The sequence below is a fragment of the Salvelinus alpinus genome, chromosome 2 (assembly GCF_045679555.1).
Source record: "Salvelinus alpinus chromosome 2, SLU_Salpinus.1, whole genome shotgun sequence".
Taxonomy (NCBI): Eukaryota; Metazoa; Chordata; class Actinopteri; order Salmoniformes; family Salmonidae; genus Salvelinus; species Salvelinus alpinus.
Genome location: NC_092087.1, coordinates 102,797,587 through 102,820,133, shown reverse-complemented (window position 1 = coordinate 102,820,133; position 22,547 = coordinate 102,797,587). Strand labels below are relative to the sequence as shown.

General features: G+C 42.1%; 1 pseudogene; it reads right to left on the bottom strand.

Annotated features, from left to right (window-relative positions):
• The window catches only part of LOC139547605 (zinc finger protein 107-like), a 123,669-nt pseudogene that overhangs the window by 18,179 nt on the left and 82,943 nt on the right, over window positions 1–22,547 (bottom strand).

Sequence of the window (22,547 nt, the reverse complement as noted above, 5' to 3'; positions counted from 1 at the left end):
CTCTTGAAAAAGCCAAACCTTGACCCGGAAAATATAAAAAACTATCGGCCTATATCGAATCTTCCATTCCTCTCAACAAAAAAAATAAAAAGCTGTTGCGCAGCAACTCACTGCCTTCCTGAAGACAAACAATGTATACGAAATGCTTCAGTCTGGTTTTAGACCCCATCATAGCACTGAGACTGCACTTGTGAAGGTGGTAAATTACCTTTTAATGGCATCAGACCGAGGCTCTGCATCTGTCCTCGTGCTACTAGACCTTAGTGCTACCTTTGACACCATCGATCACCACATCCTTTTGGAGAGACTGGAAACCCAAATTGGTCTACACGGACAAGTTCTGGCCTGGTTTAGATCTTATCTGTCGGAAAGATATCAGTTTGTCTCTGTGAATGGTTTGACCTCTGACAAATCAACTGTACATTTTGGTGTTCCTCAAGGTTCCGTTTTAGGACCTCTATTGTTTTCACTATATATTTTACCTCTTGGGGATGTTATTCGAAAACATAATGTTAACTTTCACTGCTATGCGGATGACACATAGCTGTACATTTCAATGAAACATGGTGAAGCCCCATAATTGCCCTCGCTAGAAGCCTGTGTTTCAGACATAAGGAAGTGGATGGCTGAAAACTTTCTACTTTTAAACTCGGACAAAACAGATATGCTTGTTCTAGGTCCCAAGAAACAAAGAGATATTCTGTTAAATCTGACAATTAATCTTGATGGTTGTAAAGTCGTCTCAAATAAAACTGTGAAGGATCTCGGCGTTACTCTTGACCCTGATCTCTCTTTTGACGAACATATCAAGAGTGTTTCAGGGACAGCTTTTTTACATCTACGTAACATTGCAAAAATCAGACATTTTCTGTCCAAAAATGATGCAGAAAAATTTATCCATGCATTTGTTACTTCTAGGCTAGACTACTGCAATGCTCTACTTTCCGGCTACCCGGATAAAGCACTAAATAAACTTCAGTTAGTGCTAAATACGGCTGCTAGAATCCTGACTAGAACCAAGAAATTTGATCATATTACTCCAGTGCTAGCTTCCCTACACTGGCTTCCTGTTAAGGCAAGGGCTGATTTCAAGGTTTTACTGTTAACCTATAAAGAGTTACATGGGCTTGCTCCTACCTATCTTTCCGAGTTGGTCCTGCCGTACATACCTACACGTACGCTACGGTCACAAGACGCAGGCCTCCTAATTGTCCGTAGAATTTCTAAGCAAACAGCTGGAGGCAGGGCTTTCTCCTATAGATCTCCATTTTTATGGAATGGTCTGCCTACCCATGTGAGAGACGCAGACTCGGTCTCAACCTTTAAGTCTTTACTGAAGACTTATCTCTTCAGTAGGTCATATGATTGAGTGTAGTCTGGCCCAGGAGTGTGAAGGTGAACGGAAAGGCTCTGGAGCAACGAACCGCCCTTGCTGTCTCTGCCTGGCCGGTTCCCCTCTCTCCACTGGGATTCTCTACCTCTAACCTTTTACAGGGGCTGAGTCACTGGCTTACTGGGGCTCTTTTATGCCGTCCCTAGGAGGGATGCGTCACTTGAGTGGGTTGAGTTACTGACGTGATCTTCCTGTCTGGGTTGGCGCCCCCCCTTGGTTTGTGCTGTGATGGAGATCTTTGTGGGCTATACTCGGCCTTGTCTCAGGATTGTAAGTTGGTGGTTAAAGATATCCCTCTAGTGGTGCGGGGGCTGTGCTTTGGCAAAGTGGGTGGGGTTATATCCATCCTGTTTGGCCCTGTCCGGGGGTATCATCGGATGGGGCCACAGTGTCTCCTGACCCCTGTCTCAGCCTCCAGTATTTATGCTGCAGTAGTTTGTGTCGGGGGGCTAGGGCCAGTTGGTTATATCTGGAGTACTTCTCCTGTCTTATCCAGTGTCCTGTGTGAATTTAAGTATGCTCTCTCTAATTCTCTCCTTCTCTCTTTCTCGGAGGACCTGAGCCCTAGGACCATACGTCAGGACTACCGGGCATGATGACACCTTGCTGTCCCCAGTCCACCTGGCCTTGCTGCTGTTCCAGTTTCAACTGTTCTGCCTGCAGTTATGGAACCCCTACCTGTCCCAGACCTGCTGTTTTCAACTCTTAATGATCGGCTATGAAAAGCCAACTGACATTTATTCCTGATTATTATTTGACCATGCTTGTCATTTATGAACATTTTGAACATCTTGGCCATGTTCTGTTATAATCTCCACCCGGCACAGCCAGAAGAGGACTGGCCACCCCTCATAGCCTGGTTCCTCTCTAGGTTTCTTCCTAGGTTTTGCCCTTTCTAGGGAGTTTTTACAAGCCACCGTGCTTATACACCTGCATTGCTTGCTGTTTGGGGTTTTAGGCTGGGTTTCTGTACAGCACTTCGAGATATTAGCTGATGTACGAAGGGCTATATAAAATAAACTTGATTGATTGAAGAGTCAATATTTGCAGTGTTGACCCTTCCTTTTCAAGACCTCTGCAATCCACCCTGGTTTCAATTAACTTCTGGGCTAAAACATCCTGACTGATGGCAGCCCATTCTTGCATAATCAATGCTTGGAGTTTGTCAGAATTTGTGGGTTTTTGTTTGTCCACCCGCCTCTTGAGGATTGACCACAAGTTCTCAATGGGATTAAGGTCTGGGGAGATTCCTGGCCATGGACCCAAAATATTGATGTTTTGTTCCCCGAGCCACTTATCACGTTTGCCTTATGGCAAGGTGCTCCATCATGCTGGAAAAGACATTGTTCGTCACCGAACTGTTACTGGATGGTTGGGAGAAGTTGCTCTCGGAGGATTTGTTGGTGGCATTCCTTATTCATGGCTGTGTTCTTAGGCAACATTGTGAGTGAGCCCACACCCTTGGCTGAAAGCAACCCCACACATGAATGGTCTCAGGATGCTTTACCGTTGGCATGACACAGGACTGATAGAAGCGCTCACCTTGTCTTCTCCGGACAAGCTTTTTTCCAGATGCCCCAAACAATCAAAAAGGGGATTCATCAGAGAAAATGACTTTACCCCAGTCCTCAGCAGTCCAATCCCTGTACCCTTTGCAGAATTTCAGTCTGTGTGCAGATGCACTCACACCTGCCTGCTGCCATTCCTGAGCAAGCTCTGTACTGGTGGTGCCCTGATCCCGCTGCTGAATCAATTTTAGGAGACGGTCCTGGCGCTTGCTGGACTTTCTTGGGTTCCCTGAAGCCGTCTTCACAACAATTAAACCGCTCTGAAGCCTTCTTCACAACAATTGAACCGCTCTCCTTGAAGTTCTTGATGATCTGATAAATGGTTGATTTAGGTGCAATCTTACTGGCAGCAATATGCTTTCCTGTGAAGCCTTTTTTGTGCAAAGCAATGATGACGGCACGTGTTTCCTTGCAGGTAACCATGGGTGACAGAGGAAGAACAATGATTCCAAGCACCACCCTCCTTTTGAAGCTTCCAGTTTTGGGGGGGATTCAGTTCATTTGCATGGCAAAGAGGGACTTTGCAATTAATTACAACTCATCTGATCACTATTCATAACATTCTGGAGTATATGCAAATTGCCATCATACAAACTGAGGCAGCAGACTGTGAAAATTCATATGTGTCATTCTCAAAACGTTTGGCTACAACTTTACACACTTCCTTAACCTGTTTGGCGTGCAAGCCCGATGTCGGTACATTTATGACAACAGCCAGCTCAAAGTGCAGGGCGCGAAATTCAACTTTCACACATTAACAAGTCCAATACAGCATATGAAAGGTACAGATCTTGTGAATCCAGCCAATATGTCCGATTTTTAAAATGTTTTACAGGGAAGACAAAATATGTAAATCTATTAGCTAACCACGTTAGCAAAAGACAACACTTTTTTTACTATAACAGTTTATTACTCCATCAGTAGATATCACAAATTCGACCAAATAAAGATATAAATAGCCACTAACCAAGAAACAACTTCATCAGATGACAGTCTGATAACATATTTATTGTATAGCATATGTTTTGTTCGAAAAATTTGCATATTTCAGGTATAAATCATAATTTACATTTCAGCTACAATCAGAAATTGCACCGAAAGCAGCCATAATATTTACAGACACCAACGTCAAATACCTAATTACTCATCATAAAACATTTCTGAAAAATACATAGTGTACAGCAATTGAAAGACAGGCATCTTGTGATTCCAGACAATATTTACGATTTATTAAATGTTTTACAGCGAAAACAAAATTTAGCGTTATATTAGCGTAGCCACAATAGCCAGAAACACTTGGGCGCCGACAACCAGTTCACATGCGCGACAGATATTAGAAATAGCATCATAAAATGTTTCTTACTTTTTGTGATCTTCCGTCAGAATGTTGGACAAGGTGTCCTTTGTCCAGAACAGTCGTTGTTTGGATCTGGAACGGCAAATTTCCCTCTTCATTTAGCATGGGCACTTGCCAAGTGGCACGGATCACTCCAACGTCAACAAAGTCAGAAAACGGAACATTGCAAAACTCCCGAAAAATTTAAATAATCTGATATATTGAAAAAACATACTTTACGATGATATGGTCACATGTATCAAATAAAATTTAAACCGGAGATGTTAGTCGTCCATAACGACAGCTAAACAGAAGGCAAATCCATGTCCCCTTTCGCGCTCCAGAAACAGGAAATGGACGGTCACGTCATACAAAGAGCTTTAATTCCACCTCAGACCAAGATGAACACGAAATTTCTTCTCTCACAGCCTCTTGACAACCAGGGGAAGGTCTATGAAGTGTACGCAGACTCTTACGTTTTATGCCCATGTATAGGCATGAAGTTGAACAGAGCATCGATTTCTGACATTCCACTTCCTGGTCAGGAGATGTGCTGCAGAATGAGTTCTGTTTCACTCAGAGAAATAATTCAAACGGTTTTAGAAACTAGAGAGTGTTTTCTATCCAATAGTAATAATAATATGCATACTGTACGAGCAAGAATTGAGTACGAGGCCGTTTGAAATGGGCATCTTTTATCAGGCTACTCAATACTGCCCCTTGCAGCCAAAAGAAGTTAAACATAAAATAAGTAAATAAGTATTTTTAAGTGGAAGTCCAAAAGTTATTTTTACATCGAAGACACAAAGCACATCAGTAAAATCTCCCCGTTGTCGAAAGGGTTCGACACATGCTGTTTAAATGGCCCAATTTATTATTTAGACGTTCACAGATTTTCAACATTTTGACTATCGCTGATGTGATATTTTGGGTAAAGTAAAAAATAAAGTGAAATATTTGGCAAGATGTTCCTTAAACTGAGAGTAACTACAATAAACAAAAATATAAACGCAACATGTAAAGTGTTGGATATTTAATGAGCTGATAAAAAAAGATTACAGAATTTTTTACACCCCTGTTAGTTAACATTTATTCTTTGCCAAGATAATCCATCCACCTGACAGGTTTGGCATATCAAGCTGATTAAACAGCATGATCATTACACAGGTGCACCTTGTGCTGGGGAGAATAAAAGGCCACTAAAATGCTTTGATGGAGCGTGCAATTGGCATGCTGACTGCAGGAATATCCACTGGAGCTGTTACCAGATAATTGAATGTTAAATTCTCTACCAGAAGCCGCGTCCAACGTCATTTTAGAGAATTTGGCAGTACATCAAACTGGCCTCACAACCACAGACCACATATAACGACGCCAGCCCAGGACCTCCACATCGTCTGAGACCAGCCATCCGAGTTGTATTTCTCTTTGTAATGAAGACCTTTGTGGGGAAAAACTAATTCTGATTGGCTGGGCCTGGCTCCGCAATGGGTGGGCGTATGCCCTCCAGGGCCCACCAATGGCTGTGCCCCTGCCCAGTTATGTAAAGTCCATAGATCAGGGCCTCGTTTATTTATTTACAATCACTGACTCATATAAACTGTAAATCGTTGTTTATATTTTGGTTCAGTATACACACACACAGTGCATTCGTTAAAAACCTCTCTAGGATAGGGGGCAGCATTTTCACGTTTGGATGAAAAGCATATCCAAATTAAACTGCCAGCTACTCATCCCCAGAAGATAAGATATGCATATCATTAGTAGTATTGGATAGAAAACACTCTGAAGTTTCTAATACTGTTTGAATGATGTCTGTGAGTATAACAGAACTCATATGGCAGGCGCAAACCTGAGAAGAATCCAACCAGGAAGTGGGAAATCTGAGGTTTGTAGTTTTCAACTCATTGCCTTTCGAATGTACAGTGTCTATGGGGTCATATTGCACTTCCTAAGGCTTCCACTAGATGTCAACAGTCTTAGAACATTGTTTGAGGCTTCTACTGTGAAGGAGAGGGGAATGAGAGCTATTTCAACCAGAGGTCTGCTTGAGTGGCATGAGCTGGTCATGCGCCTACACGTGAGAGCGACCTGCGTTCCATTGCAAAGACAAAGCAATTCGCTGGTTGGAATATTATTGAAGATTTATGTTAAAAACATCCTAAAGATTGATTCTATACATCGTTTGACATGTTTCTACGAACTGTAACATACATTTTTGAACTTTTCATCTGAACTTTCGCCTTGACTTGCCCGCGCCTCGTGAGTTTGGATTTGTTTACCAAACGAGCTAACAAAAGGAGGTATTTGGACATGAATGTTGGACTTTATCGAACAAAACAAACATTTATTGTTGAACTGGGATTCCTGGGAGTGCATTCTGATGAAGATCATCAAAGGTAAGTGAATATTTAAAACGCTATTTCTGACTCAACAACATTGGGGGTATCTGCATGGCTTGTGTCTGAGCGCCGTACTCTGATTATTGCATGGTTTGCTTTTTCCGTAAAGCTTTTTGAAATCTGACAAATCGGTTGCATTAAGGAGAAGTATATCTATAACTTTGTGCATAATACTTGTATCTTTTATCAACTTTTACATGTTTATTATGAGTATTTCTGTAAATTGATGTGCCTCTGAAAATTTGCCGTATGTTTTCGATGCACAACATTACTCACCATAAAGCGCCAATGTAAACTGAGATTTTTGGATATAAATATGAACTTTATCGAACAAAACATACATGTATTGTGTAACATGAAGTCCTATAAGTGCCATCTTATGAAGATCATCAAAGGTTAGTGATAAATTTAATTTAATCTATATTTCTGCTTTTTGTGACTCCTCTCTTTGGCTGGAAAATGGCTGTGTGTTTTTGTGACTAGGCTCTGACATAACATAATTATATGGTCTGCTTTCGCTGTAAAGCTTTTTTTGAAATCGGACACGATGGGTAGATTAACAAGAAGTTAAGCTTTAATTTGGTGTATTGCACTTGTGAATGCATCAAAGTTACATATTTCTAAAAAATATTTTTGAATTTAGCGCTCTGCATTTTCAGCGGAATGTTGTCGAGGGGTTCAACTAGCCATAAGAAGTTTTAAGACTCCATAATGTTTCATCATAAGATGCTACAGTCCTCCTTTAAGACTCCATAATGTATAATCATTAGATGCTACAGACCTCCTTCAAGACGCCATAATGTTTCATCATTAGATGCTACAGGCTACAAATCAACAATGGGTGTCATGAATCTTTACCACTTGCTCTGTAATATGAGTAGTATTCGGATTTCATTCAAACATTTCTTACATGAATATTGAAAATATAAATGTTGATTTTTGTATATATTGTTGAATATAATATACTGTAAGGGTATATCAGTTCCAGGATCTCTGCTAGTGTTAAAGTTATGGGCCATTATATACAGAGAAATTGTGGCGAAATCCTGCACGACTACGCTAAACTTGCCACGGTTTTGAAAATAGAATTCAGTGGTTCTGCGACTCGCAAACACGACAGCTCGTTGGCTAACAATATCAGACAAGCTCAAAATTAACACCCACAGACCTACTATCACCTGCTTCGTTCAGCTTACTTTGTCATGCTCACTGAAACGGGAATGGAAGACCTATTACCATTCAAACAACTGTTTCTGTCAAACATCTACTTCATCAACTACTTGGGCCCTACTGCCCACATTGGGTTGCCAATCTCGACGCTCTGAAAGCTTGTAAGCACCGCTTTTGAGGCATCAAAAGCAAGCCGGGCTAAGAGCCCGGACACCTCGACTTTCGAGCTTAGGCGGGAACCATCACTCCAATTAGAAGGTGCAGCATTAGGGACAGGTGCGGTAAAAGATGACGATCAAAGGGGGTGGCAACCAAGTAACCACCACACTGACAACCACTGCAGTAACAATAGCTATGATGAACGTCCCCAATCTAACAGGTCCCGTAGAGATCAACTTGGCCGATATGTCCCTGCGCCTAACCCTCACAAAGGGTCAGGACACAAGAGTAACAAGCACAACAAAGTGTTCAACAATGATCTAAACCCTAAGCGAAATTATATAGAAACTCTATATCACGATATATCAGATGTACTGCATCGTAAGAAATTTGAGAAAGAGGACAACATAACTCGGCGTAAAATTGTTGGGAACTAAGTCAACCGAAACTAACGCAATTCGAGAGGACGTCAACATTTCCATTACCCCCGCCCCCACTCCAATCCCTGTCCAGGGACCACTCGTTCTAGATAAGCAGCTTTGCAACAGATGATTCCTCTCCCATTCCGATAGAGGACCCACTGGGTCACATAGGTGAGTTATCCGTCTTGGAAATCGACACAGATTACAAACCGCTCGGTACTCCCAACCCACTCCATTATGTTGGGGATATGATGAGAAAACCCAACTCGAACAGGCCATACCTTAGAACAGTCCTGGAGGACTGTTTGACCTGTCACGCTCTCATAGATTCGGGTTTGACAATTTCACTCATATCCGAAACCTTGCTGGATGAACTAAAAGGGGCAGTGGACCCAACAAACCGTTGGTTGAAAACGGAACGTTGCGACACGAAGCTTAGGGGTTTCACCGAAGCTACCTCGCCACTAACCAAGTGTCTCCTACTTAAACTCAACTTCGAAAGCGATTACCATCGACATCGAACGGATGCTTATTGGGATAGATTTAATTGACCGTTTGGTACCACTAATGGATTGGAAAACCAACCAAATCTGGTGACAAATATGTATGCCAACTCCGTTGACTTCCCCGCATTCTTCCAAGGCTATCTGTCATACATTGCGCAACGGCGTGGGTTCGACGTCAGCATCTGCCACAAACCCGGTGAACTTGGTCATGAGTTCGCCATTGGTGACAAATGACAAGGTGAGTTCAACTCGGAACTTAACCGAACATGAGGTTTTCCTGTGTGGCTTGGGTGATTCACCAGCAGACACATACCGACCTCCTCTGATAGGGGGCGTGTGCCTAAACGGCACTATGGTTGAGGATGCCAGACAGGCAACCTGGTCAGAAAAATCTGCAATCAGTTTGGAAATGTTCAACGATGCTTGTGTAAATGTGAATTTCAGAGTATTTCTGTTATATGATGTGGCTCTCTGCAATTTTTCCGGATATTTTGGAGGCATTTCTGAACATGGTGCCAATGTAAACTGAGATTTTTGGATATAAATATGCACATTACCGAACAAAACATACATGTATTGTGTAACATGATGTCCTATGAACAAAACATACATGTATTGCGTAACATGAAGTCCTATGAACAAAACATACATGTATTGCGTAACATGATGTCCTATGAACAAAACATACATGTATTGTGTAACATGAAGTCCTATGAACAAAACATACATGTATTGTGTAACATGATGTCCTATGAGGGTCATCTGATAAGATCATTAGAGGTTAGTGATTAATTCTATTTCTGCTTTTTGTGACTCCTGTCTTTGGCTGGAAAAATGTCTGTGTGTTTTTTTGACTTGGTGGTGATCTAACATAATCATATGTTGTGCTTTCGCTGTAAAGCATTTTTGAAATCGGACACGATGGGTAGATTAACAAGATGTTTATCTTTCATTTGCTGTATTGGACTTCTTAATGTGTGAAAGTTACATATTTCTAAAAAATATTTTTGAATTACCCGTGCTGCCTTTTCAGCGGAATGTTGTCGAGGGGTTCCGCTAGCGGAACGCATGTCCTAGACAGGTTTAAGGGGTATTTGTGTGTAGATTGAATCAGGCTGTAGCGTAACAAAATATGGAAAAGTCAAGGGGTCTGAATACTTTCTGAAAGCATTGTATGTAGCCATGTTATGAAGTATGAAAAGGCTTGTTCAGTCACATGTCATGAATTCACTATGACATCATCATATTTACATTTTTTACATTTTACATTTTGCAGACGCTCTTATCCAGAGCGACTTACAGTAGAGTACATTTTACATTTTCCCTACCGGCCAAGAGCAGACGCTCTTATCCAGAGCGACTTACAGTAGAGTATTTATAAACATTTATATCAATACAAAGTGTTTTTTTTCTCAGACATAAATAAACAATTCCAGGTGAAATCCAAAGGCCATAGCTGTAATAAAATAACAAACTGGCAAAGCAGCAGAGCGAGGCCCGCATCCAGCAACGTCACGAGTCACGCAGCTGTTTCAGGACAGCACTACAGGGAGAGAGAAAACTCCACTGGACTAGTTTCAATGTATGGAATCACTTCAGAGTTTCTGGATTTTGGGTAAACTTCTCCTTTAACCTCACTAGGGTAGGGGGCAGCATTCGGAATTTTGGATGAAAAGCGTGCCCAAAGTAATCTGCCTGCTACTCAGGCCCAGAAGCTAGGATATGCAAATTAGTAGATTTGGATAGAAACCACTCCAAAGTTTCTAAAACTGTTAAAATAATGTCTGTGAGTATAACAGAACTGAAATGGCAGGTGAGAACCTGAGGAAAATCCATCCAGGAAATGCTTTTATTTTGAAATGCCTGTTTTTCCATTGAAAGCCTATCCACAATCCACCAAAGACTTATGACGCAGGTCACTATCTCTATTGCTTCCTCAACATATGGCCAGTCTTTAGGCATTGCTTCAGGCTTTTACTCTGAAAAATGAGGGAGAAACAGGACGTTCAATGAGTGTACAGTGGAAATTTCCAGCCATGAGCCCAGCGTATGACCGGGAGGGCGCATTTCTTGTTTCTCCTTTTCTATTGACGAAGCTTTTGTCCGGTTGAAATATGATCGATTATTTATGACAAAAACAACAATGAGGCTGGATTATAAACACTGTTTGACATGTTTCTACTAAATTTTATGGTACTTTTCAGATTTTTTGACTGCTGTGACCGCGCTTTGTTCCAATGTATAACTGAACAAAACGCACCAAGAAAACTGAGGTTTTTGGACATAAAGAGTGACTTTATCGAACAAAACAAACATTTATTGTGTAACATGGAGTCTTCAGAGTGCAACCATATGAAGATCAAAGGTAAGTGATACATTTTAACGCTATTTCTGGCTTTTGTTACTCTTCTTCTTGGCTGCTAACTGTTTGTAATGATTTGTATGCTGGGCGCTGTTCTCAGATAATCGCATGGTTTGCTTTCGCCGTAAAGTCTTTTTTGAAATCTGACACCGTGGTTGGATGAACAAGAACTTAATCTTTAAACCGATGTATAACACTTGTATGTTTCATGAATTTTTATAATGAGTATTTCTGTTTTGGAATTTGGCGCTCTGTAATTTTACTGGATGTTGGCCAGGTGGGACGATAGCGTCCCACACCCCCTAGAGAGGTTTTAAAGCATCATTGAGAAATAATGAATTGAAGTTGGAACATTTGTGACATTTGTAGACTAGAGATTAAGAATGTTGGGCAATTAACTGAGAAGTCGCTGGTTCGAATCCGAACGCCCGCAAGGTAGAAAAAAGCTGCCGTTCTACCCTTGAGCAAGGCAGTTAACCCGCAACAACTGCTCCCAGGTCGCCGATAACGTGGACGTCGATTAAGGCAGCCCGCGCACCACTCTGATTCAGAGGGGTTGGGTTCAATGCGGAAGACACATTTAGGGTGAATGGATTCAGTTGTGACTGACTAGATATCCCCTTTCCTTTCCCATCCCAGTCCTCCTTTAAGACTCCATAATGTTTCATCATTAGATGCTACAGTCCTCCTTTAAGAGAGATCTTTGATGAAAACCTGCTCCAGAGCAGAACCTGCTGCTTGAACAGAGTTCTGAGTATAGGGTCTGAATACTTACGTAAATATAATATTTCAGTTCTGTATTTTTTTGATAAATTAGCAAAATTATCAAACAAAAATGTTTTTGCTTTGTCAGTATGGGGTATTGTGTTTTTAGAAAAAGGCTGTAATGTAACAAAATGTGGAAAAAGTCAAGGGGTCTGAATACTTTCAGGAGGCACTGTACTCTCCGATAGCAACGGCCAATAGCAGACCACTTCCTATTACAGGGACATAGTCGCTCCCGTCTTCCATGTGTGAAAGGTAACCTGGTGAATATCATAGAATCAGGGTTCTGTTAGGTAACCTGGTGAATATCATAGAATCAGGGTTCTGTTAGGTAACCTGGTGAATATCATAGAATCAGGGTTCTGTTAGGTAACCTGGTGAATATCATAGAATCAGGGTTCTGTTAGGTAACCTGGTGAATATCATAGAATCAGGGTTCTGTTAGGTAACCTGGTGAATATCATAGAATCAGGGTTCCGTAAGGGAACCTTCAGTTCTATTTCAGTGACTCGTTAGTCTCTCACTTTGGGGATATAGTCAACTACCACAGAGCTCATACCCTCTCTGATGCCAAGTCTAGACAGGATCATCCCTCAGAGGTCCCCACTCTACTCACCGTATGTGTAGTGATGTCCATTCAGTAGAACCTCATGAAGGTATATCACCACAACATGCTGCATTACAGATCTCTTGAACAGAGATGCCTTTGAACAATGCCTATGTTGTAGCCATACCTCTGGTGGATTGAGCCATCAAGCCCTCCGGAGGTGTCAGATCCTTGCTACTATAGAACCTCATGAAGGTATGGGGGTGTAACTCATTATACGGATATAATGGCTAAAGTAAAGCAGTTTTAAACAAGATAAATCTAATTTCTATTCTTTCCAGCGGCTCCAACAGCAGAAATGGCCTCAAGCAAAACATAAAAATCCCAGGATGGGACTAGCTGTTTGGGTACTGGGCGTAGGTGACCCTTCATAAAACAACAGATCAGGGGGTGTTCCACTGTATAGTTGTTGCAGCCTAAATGGCAGCCAAATATACATTTATAGTTGAAAAGGCTTTCCTTCGTCAGAAGGCAGAGTAGCTCTGAAACAGAGCAACAAAGGGACTGATTTGTTTCTGATCTCACCATCTGTTAAATACACTGTGCTATAGTAATTATTGTGCTATAGTGAGTGTGTGGCTCTAGAACTCTGAATATAGGTTATTCTCAAGGAGAGCGGTCACGTGTGTTGAGAAGCAGAGGATCACTGGTTTGAGCCTGGTATGGGGACAGGGACAGTGGAGGAATTTCAACTGTTAGCATCAGTTACACATTTTATGAATAAAGTTAGTCATTTCCAAATGAACCATGTTCTTTAAGGTCAATATGTTGGAGTTCAGGCTTTACTTGACCTGTTAAAGTAGGAAATGAAATGAACTTTGTCCATTACAGAGACGGAGGTCAAGACAAAAAAAGGAGCTTGTTTTAAAATATATATTGGCCTGTTTAACAAGTTGTGTAGATCAGATATTAATGAAGCAATACAGACCACATTGAAGTGTCTGGAGTTTAGTTTGTGTGTTCTAGAGTCTTGCAAAGACAGGGGGGTTGACTGGGACAGACAATGTAACATCCATGTTTTTAGGAAAAGGTTTTGTAAAACATTCACCTTACATCAGATCATCTTGAAACTTTCTCTCCAAAGCTAACTTTCATCAAGGTTTTATATGGTCTATTGGTTTCTCTCTTTTCATTGACAGAATCCCTTTTCAGTGTTATGATATTCATAACATCCATATCCACCAGTCTATCTTCCTGTCAACTAACAGAACTCTGCTGGTTGTCCTGGTAACAGATACCAGTCTATCTTCCTGTCAACTAACAGAACTCTGCTGGTTGTCCTGGTAACAGATACCAGTGGGCAGATCTATTGTATTTGTTCAAACTAAACTACAGCACTTACTTTGATGAGTTAAACCTGATCCTTTCTTCTCTTCTCTTCCTCTCACAGTTCCACTCAGCCCCGTTGTTTTCCTGCAGTCCACCAGCTGCACAGACAACCTCTTCATACCCAGCAGTGAGGCGCTACCGGGAGAGGCACGACATGGGGACTCTGGGAGGGTGGAAGGGCTAGCGTTGTCCTGGTAACCATAAAGAGGGGACACAGACACATATCATTATGAATGCTTATGTCATCGCTGTCATGAAGTGGTTTACAGAAACCCAGCCCAGACCCCGATAGAGCAAGCTGTATTTTAGACCAGACCAAGCTGTACCATCTGGTGTTCTGATCTGGAGAGACTCTTCTCTTCCTCATCAGCATCAGGATGTTGTTGAGGCTCCCCAGAGGATCCACAATAGTCATGTCTCTCTCCTGTGTGAATGAGAACATCAAACAGATAGTGAACTTACGACCGTCTATTATAATCATAGGGTCTTACAAGAGGCATTAATCTCTCTAAACAGGGTCTAAAATGCAAATGTTAAAGGGTCGTTCCACTGAATGGGACCTTTTGCATACCTTTGATATTTTAAGTATAAATTATGCTCCAACATTGCATTTTAAAAGGCTGTTATACTAGATGAGATGCACTTTAATGTAGACCACATGGATCATTTAAATAATATAATTTAAAAGTCCCCAAAATATATGTACCAATGGCAGATTAAAACTAACAAAGGCAGATGGCCCCTTTAACAATTCCTACAGTACTGAACAACATATTCAAGTGTAGAACTTCAGTAGAATGCCCCTTAAAACCCCACATTAGTTCAACAACGGCATAGTGTGTGACTCTGTTTTTAAGACAGTACTCACTGGTGTTAATCTGATATTCTGTCTCCTGCTCTTTCACTCCCAAGACGTCTTCCTTCTTCACCTCTACTGAGATAGCATCGTCTTCCTCTCTGAAAGGTTCTTCCTCTGTTTCCTCTATAACATCCTCTTCTCCTTTCACGACAATGTTCAGCCTCAGAGCTTCTTTCTGCATACAGCAGACCTCTTCTTTAACAGGGGATGAGTAGTTTAGTGAGCTCATGGTCTGGGATGTTAGAATTAGCGACTAGCCTAGTGCTAGGCTCAGTATCAATGTTTTAACAACTTTGAAAATTGAACAAGCAAATTAGGTTAAAGTTAACCAGTTGATACGTCAACTGAACTGCGTTAACAACACTGAGATTAGCTAATGTACATTAACATGGTCTAAAGCGTCAATCTTTCAGTTTAATGTTGGCTAGCAAGCTACCGAGGTGGTTGAAAGAGTAGCCGCGTTGTTGTTCCTGAAGAAGCGTCCGGTCCAGTCCATTATACGTCACGCAAGAATCAACACCTGAAAGACGCATATCGCCATCTGCTGGCTGGAGTGGGTAACGCAGTTTGGAAACAATAGTTACTACACTTTTGTATTGGAAAAAACGTCAGAATAATTTAACAATAAGCTGATATATAGTAAATGATGAATACATACTTCTATGAATAGGTAGTGTTTTAATAAACATTTGCTCTGTTAATTTTTCACATTCGTTTTTATCTAGATGTGACGGGACTATTCCATTAAAGTTACGCTCTTTAAGATACAAATCATCCTGTAAACCAGGGGTGGGCAACTCCAGTCCTCGGGCCTGAATGGTGTCATACTTTTTCTCCATCGCTAGCAAACACAGCTGATTAATAAAACTGCATCCTAAACTGAAGATTATGATTAGGTGGTTATTGGAGTCTGGTGTGTTAGCTGGGGCTGGAAGCTATGATCCCTTATTGATGTCACTAGTTAAATCCCCTTCAATCAGTGTAGATGAAGGGGAGGAGACAGGTTAAATAAGGCATTTTAGGCCTTGAGACAAATGAGACATGGCTTGTGTATGTGTGCCATTCAGACGGTGAATGGGGGAAACAAAATATTTAAATGTCTTTGAACGGGGGATGGTAGTAGGTCCCAGGCGCCGGTTTGTGTCAAGAACTGCAACGCTGCTGAGGTTTTCCAGCTCAACGGTTTCCCATGTGTACCAAGAATCATCCACCACCCAAACATTGGTGTTTAAGATGAGGCAGAACGATTTGTTTTTTCATGAGCATGGCCTTAATTCTATAACAGCAGGGGTGTCAAACATACGGCCCGCGGGCCGGAACCGGCCCCCAAGGAGGTTCGATCAGGCCCGCAGGATAATTTGAAAGTGGAAAAAATGCATAAAAGACATGGAATTAATATTTTTAATTCGCTGCAATTCATGGATTATCCGCTAAGGGGCGCACTCTTTCCATCAGAGTAGAAGACAAGCCGCATCACTGAGACAGACTGAAAACAGCAGACGGTATCAATGCGCCATCTGCTGCTTGTTACGACGTTGTTAATACCTTGGTCTCTACCTCTCCGCTACACCCTCATTAGCCAAAATGTCGTTATCCAAACGGAGAAAAGTAGATAAGGAGTGTAGAATTTTCAAAGAAAAATGGACCACGTCCTATTTATTTACAGAGATGCACGGAAAACCTTCGTGCTTGGTGTGTTTGCAACAAGTTTCGGTATTGAAGGAATATAATATTCGACGCCACTACGAGACTCATCACAGCGAAAAATATGACGGCTCGCAAGGACAACTGAGAAGAGATAAGATTAACGAATTGCTGGCGGGTCTGAGGAAACAGCAGTCAACTTTCATCCAGAGCCGAGAAGTCAGTGAAGCAGCGGTAAAAGCCAGCTACCTAATTGCTAGCGAAATAGCATTAGCATCGAAGCCGTATTCCGACGGTGACTTTGTTAAACGATGCATGATGAAGGCGGCTGAACTTGTATGTCCCGAGAAGCGACAAGCTTTTGCCAATATTAGCCTGACGAGAAATACTATAGCAGAGAGGATTTCGGAACTATCGGCAGATTTAGACAGTCAATTGAAACAGAGAGTCAAGTCATTTATTGCATTTTCCGTGGCAATTGACGAGAGCACTGACATCACAGACGTGGCCCAACTGGCCATATTTATTCGAGGAGTTGATGAGACATTGACTGTTACTGAAGAGTTTCTTGAGTTGGTGCCAATGATGGACACCACAACAGCCGAGGACATTTTCGGCTCTGTCGTTGCTGCATTGGACAGAGTTGGAGTGGACTGGTCCCGCGCTGTCAGCCTGGCTACAGACGGCGCGCCATCCATGGTCGGAAAGAAAGCAGGTGTCGCGACAAAGTTCAAAGACAAAGTACAAGCCCTTAATGGAGGAGATCGTTTCTGGACATTTCACTGTATTTTGCACCAGGAGGCATTGTGTTGCAAGTCGCTGAAAATGGACCACGTCATGGAGGTGGTTGTTCGCACTGTAAATTTCATCCGGTCCAGAGGTCTGAACCATCGTCAGTTTGACAAACTTCTCAGCGACAGCAACATTACCCACAGCCTGCCATACCACACTGAAGTGAGATGGTTAAGCCGAGGCGCTGTGCTGAGGCATTTCTTTGATCTACGAGAGGAAATCGGACAGTTCATGGAGAAAAAAGGAAAACCGGTGTTGGAATTACAATCTCAGGAATGGCTACGGGACCTTGCATTCTTGGTTGATATTACTGAACACTTGAACAATCTGAACAAAATGTTGCAAGGCCGCAAAAAAGTTGTCACACAGTTTTCTGACAACATACATGCATTTAAGTTGAAGCTGACTTTGTGGGAGATGCAACTGGCAAATGGCAACCCTGCTCATTTCCCCTGTCTGAGAGATGTGTGTGTGACCAGACCTGATGCGGACATGAAACGGTACAAAGACAAAATTGCAGGACTACTGCGGGAGTTTGAGAAACGTTTTCAGGTATTTGGTGAACTTGAGACAGAATTTTCAGTTTTTCGCTCACCTTTCACAGTTAAAGCTTCTGATCTGCCGGTCGAAATTCAGCTAGAGATAATTGATTTGCAGTGTGATGCAGATTTGAAGGGCAAATTTGCCTCTGTAGGTCTGGACAGATTTTATCAGTATCTACTACCAGGGTACCCCAAATTAACAGCCCTGGCTGCTAAAATTTTGTGCATGTTTGGGACAACCTACCTTTGTGAACAAATTTTCTCAGTGATGAATATCAATAAAACAAAAATGCGTTCAAGGCTCACAAACAAGCACTTAAATGACATTCTGAAAGTGACAGCTAGTCAGGACATGACACCTGGTGTTGATGCACTTGTACAGGCCAAAAGATGCCAAGTTTCAGGAACAAATACAAGTCCAGACTAGACTAACACCTTTAAAATGCTGCCTTAGATACTGTTTGCATTGAAAGAATACAGCTCTGTGAAGATGAATCATTACTGTGGTGATTTAAAAAATGTGCACTTTAATGTTAGTCAGCAGCTTCAAAACAAAAGTTGTGTGATGGAATTCTACTGTTCATACAACTCCATAAATTTTCAGTATGTATTGTATGTGTATGTATGTTTCATGTATGAAGTTTACAGATTTACAGGACAGGCGAACACTTTCTTCATTACACATTTAAAATCACTCTCCTTAGTTTGTAAGGTGTACGCAGGGATTACATTTAGATTTTATATGCGTATGTGTAAGTGGTTTAAAAATTCCTTTCTTTAAAAGTCTCATTTAATCTTAAAGTGCATTACTATATTTTTCAGTACCAATTAAAGTTTTGTGCCTTTGTACAATCAGTGGGATCAGTTGCAATGCATATTTGTGAATGATAAAAGTAAATTGCACATTTGTCTAAGGAAATATGAGGTGTTTCATGAAATGTTTTGTAAAAGGATAGTTCATTAAATTTCAATATTTTCCTAATGTTCTTGTGCTTCTTTACACCAAAACAAAGGAAAGACATGATATTTTGGTTATTTATAGCAGAGTATGGTATAATTTTAATGGTCCGGCCCACTTGACATCTCCCTAGGCCGTATGTGGCCCACGATGCGAAATGAGTTTGACACCCCTGTATTACAGCATATTGGATGACTGTCATTCATATTCCATTCACCCTGTTCAATGTAACAGCAATAGGTTTAGGCTACTACATGATACTAACATTTTCCCTATACCCATCATGAGATTGCTACAACCTAGCCTATGACTGAAAGTTTAGAACGTAGGTGCACACAGGTCGAGATAGGTTTTTTAGGTGAGAGACAGTCTTGAAGACATCACCAACTAATTATCATGGTCCAAACACACCGAGACAGTCGTGAAGAGGGCACGACAACAACTTTTCCACCTCAGGAGACTGAAAAGATTTGGCATGGGTCTCCAGATCCTCAAAAAGACCTACAGCTGCACTATCGAGAGCATCCTGACCGGTTGCATCACCGCCTGGTATGGCAACTGCTCGGCATCTGACCGTAATGCACTACAGAGGGTAGTGAACATCACTGGGGCCAAGCTTCCTGCCATCCAGGACAATTATAAAGAAAGCCCAAAAAATTGTCAGATGCTCCAGTCACCCAAGTCATAGACTGTTTTCTCTGCTCCCGCACGTCAAGCGGTACCGGAGCACCAAGTCTAGAACCAAAAGGCTCCTTAACAGCTTCTACCCCCATAAGCCATAAGGCTGCTGAACAATTAATCAAATGGCCACCTGGACTATTTACATTGACCCTCCATTTGTTTTGTACACTGCTGCTACTTGCTGTTTATTATCTATGAAATGTCACTTCACCCCGACCTACATGTATAAATGACCTCGACTAACCTGTACCCCTGCACATTGACTCGGTACCAGTACCCCCTGTATATAGCCTTGTTATTGTTATTTTATTGCGTTACTTTTTATAATTTTTTACTTTTGGTCATTTGCTCATTTTCTTAACTCTTCCTGAACTGTACTGTTAGTTAAGGGCTTGTAAGCAATTCACTGTAAGGTCTACACTTGTTGTATTCGGCGCATTTGACAAATAAAGTTTGATTTTATTTGACAAATTCAGGTATGTTTATCCCGTTTTTTTCTGTTTAAGAAACGTTTGTCTCTAGAGAGTTGAAAACAGCAGGTTTGGGACAGGTAGCACCTCCGGTGAACAGGTCAGGATTCCATAGCCGCAGGCAGAACAGTTGAAACTGGAGCAGCAGCACGGCCAGCTGAATTGGGGACAGTAAGGAGTCATCATGCCAGGTAGTCCTGAGGCATGGTTCTAGGGCTCAGGTCCTCCAAGAGAGAGAAAGAAAGAAAGAGAGAAAGAGAGAGCATACTTAAATTCACACAGGACACCGGATAAGACAGGAGAAATACTCCAGATATAACAGACTGACCCCAGCCCCCCGACACATAAACTACTGCAGCATAAATACTGAAGGCTGAGACAGTATGGGTCAGGAGACACTGTGGCCCCATCCGATGATACCCCCGGACAGGGCCAAACAGGCAGGATATAACCCCACCCACTTTGCCAAAGCACAGCCCCCACACCACTAGAGGGATATCTTCAACCACCAACTTACCATCCTGAGACAAGGCCGAGTATAGCCCACAAAGATCTTCGCCATGGCACATCCCAATGGGGGGTGCCAACCCATGAATACGGCTGCACAGTATTGTCTCTTCTCGATGGCGGTTATGATATCGTTTAGTACCTTGAGCGGGGTTGAGGTGCACCCATGACCAGCTCGGAAAACCACATTGCACAGCGGAGAAGGTTCATGCTGAAAGAGCTCTGATAGGTTGGAGGATGTTCTCCGAAAGTTGTCATAATTACTGTTTAAGTCTATGGAAGCCTTGAGCCTCCTAGGTTTTGTATTGAAGTCAATGTACCCAGAGGAGGACGCAAAATAGTATGTTTTATTAAATTATTTGGTGATGTGATTATATTTAGTATAGTTTTATCCAAAAATGATTTTATTTGAATGTTTTACCAATTTATTTTCTTCTGAAACTCACTGAAAATCCCTTCCCACAATTATGTAATGTTGGCTCGATGTCCTTTGGGTGCAGTGGAGGCTTCTCAGAGGAGGAAGGGGAAGACCATCCTTCTCTGAGGAGCCTTCACTGCACCCAAAGGACATCCAGCCAACATGACACAATTGTGGGAAGCATTGGAGTCAACATGTGCCAGCATCCCTGTGGAAGGCTTTGGACACTTTGAAGAGTTCATGCCCCGACAAATTGAGACTCTTCTGAGGGAAAAGGAAGAGGTTCCTAGTCCATATTAGGATGTTTATTTCTCTCCAAATGTTTGGTATGATCAGTGTATATATATAAAGAAAATATTGCATGACCAAAAGCACAATTCTATTTTTGTAAAAATGAGACAAGTGTACGAGCATATGTGTGTTCTCTCATGAACTTTAAGTAGCCTGTATTTGATGTGATATACTCCTTTCGAGACAGGATTGTGTCACGGCATAGATCTGGGGAAGTGGACCAAAACATTTCTGCAGCATTGAAGGTCCCCATCATCTTAAAAGGAAGAAGTTTGAAACCACCAAAACCCTTCCTACTGCTGGCTGCCTGGCCAAACTGAACAATCGGGGGAGAAGGGCCTTGGTCAGGGAGGTGACCAAGAACCCAATGGTCACTCTGACAGAGCTCCTCTGTGGAGATGGGAGAACCTTCCAGAAGGACAACCATCTCTGCATCACTCCACCAAGCAGGACATTATGGTAGAGTTGCCAGACGGAAGCCACTCCTCAGTAAAAGGCACATGAAAGCCAGCTTGGAGTTTGCCAAAAGGCACCTAAACGACTATCAGACCATGAGTAACAAAATTCTCTGGTCTGATGAATGCCACGGGTCACGTCTGGAGGAAACCTGGCACCATTCCTACGGTGAAGCATTGGGTTGGCAGCATCATGCTGTGGGGATGTTTTTCAGTAGCATGGACTGGGAGACTCGTCAGGATCGAGGGAAAGATGAACGGAGCAAAATACAGAGAGATCATTTTTGAAAACTTGCTCCAGAGCACTCAGGACCTCAGACTGGGGCAAAGGTTAACCTTCCAATAGGACAACGACCCTACGCACAAAGCCAAGACAATGCAGGAGTGGCCTTGGGAGACGTCTCTGAATGTCCTTGAGGGGCCCAGCCAGAGCCCGGATTTGAACCCGATTTAACATCTCTGGAGAGACCTGAAAATAGCTTTGTAGTGACACTCCCCATCCAACCTGACAGAGTTTGAGAGGATCTGCAGAGAAGAATGGGAGAAACATGAGGATCCTGCTGCTGGTGTCCTCAAGGGCAAATTGATAGATTTTTCACCTAGTTGTCTTTGGGATTCAAACCAGAGATCTTTCGGTTACTGTCCCAACACTAGTAACCGCTAGGCTACCTGCAGCAGGAGCCCCATGATGACAGGAGAGCCACCTTTATTTTTCCCTCATTATGAACATTCATATTGGTCAACAGTCAACCTATTGTGTGTATTGAACATTCATATTGGACTGTAGCAGCTAGCTAACTGGCTACTGATCAACCTATTGTGTGTATTGAACATTCATATTGGACTGTAGCAGCTAGCTAACTGGCTACTGATCAACCTAGTGTGTGTATTGAACATTCATATTGGACTGT